The 2,500-nt window shown below is 31.2% G+C and overlaps 1 long non-coding RNA gene across 1 annotated transcript in view; it reads left to right on the forward strand.

Annotated features, from left to right (window-relative positions):
• Positions 1–2,500, forward strand: part of LOC137643609 (uncharacterized) — a 26,946-nt gene that overhangs the window by 16,883 nt on the left and 7,563 nt on the right. Inside the window, exon 2 of the long non-coding RNA XR_011045025.1 lies at positions 541–632. This is a non-coding gene — a long non-coding RNA (uncharacterized lncRNA). The remainder of the gene's footprint in view (positions 1–540; positions 633–2,500) is intronic.

A 2,500-nucleotide genomic window follows, 5' to 3' on the forward strand; every position in this document is an offset into this window, starting at 1 on the left:
TTTTGATGGGTATATGCCACTTCTTTTTTGCCCCCGTGGAGATTTCATTAATAATTTTATGAATAATTCTTACGCCATAGCCACTCCCTGAATTCATAGCTTTGTCAGCCTCATCTGCTTTTCTGTCTAAAAATTCTCTCCAGTCATTATTGGGATTTCTTTCCACCTCACTATCAATACTGAAATACTTAGCATGCTTTACTTTGTAATTTTCATTACTTCCTTGAAAACTTTCAACAATCAATTTCTGTTTTGGTCTCTTTTTCTATAGTATCCCAAGTATCATTTGATGTCCATGGCTTTCTCATTGTAACTGCATGTCCCAAAAACCTCACTACCAACTGACTGATATATGTTCTTAATATCACACCATTCTTCATTAATTGTCTGCACTTTGTCTCTTAAAGTCTTTAACACTACAAATCTATTTCTACATTCAATTGCAAATGTTTCTCTGTGCTCATTTTCTAGAGGCTTAGTTGTATTAAACATATGTATATTTTTTACATTTCTGTTGAGTGCTTTTAGTTTTAATTTCAGTGTGGCAATGAGGAGCTGGTGATCACTACCAATATCTGCACGTCTAAAGCTTCCTACATTTCTCAGAGTCCTCCTTCTCTCTTTATTAACTGGTATGTGATCTATTTGATTTTTGTATTTTTGGTAATATATATACATACAGTATATATATATATATATAAATATATAAATATATAAATATATAAATATATAAATATATATATATATATATATATATATATTTGCATATATATACACATATATGTTATATATATACATACATACATACACACACACACACACACATATATATATATATATATACATATATATATATATATATATATATCATCACCCGTTACTAGTCCATTGCAGAACAAAGGCCACAGACAATGTCTTTCCACTTGCGTCTACTTATGATTTTTCTATTCCAGTCCACACCCGGAAATTTTTTTAGTTCATCAATCCATCGCCTTCTCTTCCTTCCCCTGCTTCTTTTGCAATCTCTAGTGACCCATTCTGTTATTCATAATATCCATCTATTATCTGTCATTCTCATTATATGTCCTACCCATATTTATTTCTTTTTCTTACATGTCAATATATCGTCTACTTTAGTTTGCCCTCGTATCCTTGTTGCTCTCTCTCTCTTTTTCTTGGTGCTAGTCCCATCCGTATTCTTTCCATAGTTCTTTGAGTTGTAACTAGCTTATGTTCTAAGGATTTAGTAAGGCTCCAATTTTCTGAGGCATAAGTTAAAACTGGTAGGACTATCCCATTAAATGATTTTCCTTTTTAGAGAAGGAGGTCAAAAGCTCTATATTTCATAGTCTTCCTTCTTTTAATTTTAGTCTCGTGTCCTATGGAAATGATTACTCCTTGTCCTAAGTATGTATATTCATTAATAAACTCTAGGTTCGTCCATAACTCTTATTTCTTATCTTTGCATTCTCACTGAACCTTGTTTTAGTTTTACTCATACTCATTTTCAGTTCTATATTTCTTCTTCCATTATTCAAATCTTCTATCATCTTTTGTAATTCCTCTCATGATTCACTAAACACAACAACTGTATGTCATTTGCAAATCTTAAGTTGTATAGGTATTACTCATTAATATTAATTCCTAAATTTTTTAAATCTAAATTATTAAAAACGTCTCCTAAGCCTGCTGTGAATAATTTGGAGCGATGGGGTCTCCCTGTCCAAGTCCTTTCTCACTATTTTTATGCAGCTTTAGGATAGCTGTACATCATGTATAAATATCTTCAAGCGTTCTAACATAAGATTCATCTATTCTTTGTCTTTGAAGGGCTTTCATTACTACTTTCTCTTAGTTTATAACTGCCATGTATAGTGGTTTGTCATACTCTGTTGATTTTTTCCATATACTGGTTAATTTCATGGAAAAGGGCAGTTGTTGAATATCCACTTCTAAAGCCTGTCTGCTCTCTTGGTTGATTAAAGTTTAGACTGTCTTTCTGTTCAGCATAATATGATCTTCCTTTGTAAATATTGTATATATTACGGAGTCTTAACTTATTGAGCAGTAATTTTTCAGATTATTTGTGTCTAATTTTTTGTTATTAGTATAATGATAAAGTTATTCCAAGCTGTAGGTATAGAGCATTTTTGCAGACATTTGATGTAAAGTTCAGCACATTTTACTACTATGAAATCTACTTAATCGATTATCAAATCAATTATTAGGCCATCTTCTGCTGCTTTGCCTATTTTCAGGTCTTTTAATGCCTTCTTTACTTCTCCTGCTGTTACGTTTGGTACCGGCTCAGGTGTTTCATTATTTCTTTTGATGAAGTTATTTCTTAAATAACTATTGAATAGTATTGTGTAGAATTCCTCTGCAATTTTTATCATTTCATCTCCATTGTTGATAATATTTAAATTTTCATTCTTTAAAGGAAACTTTTGGCGCCCTGTTCTAGTCTTTTTTTTTTTTTTTTTCATTCATCAATTTGGTG

The sequence above is a fragment of the Palaemon carinicauda genome, chromosome 7 (assembly GCF_036898095.1).
Source record: "Palaemon carinicauda isolate YSFRI2023 chromosome 7, ASM3689809v2, whole genome shotgun sequence".
NCBI classification, from domain to species: domain Eukaryota; kingdom Metazoa; phylum Arthropoda; class Malacostraca; order Decapoda; family Palaemonidae; genus Palaemon; species Palaemon carinicauda.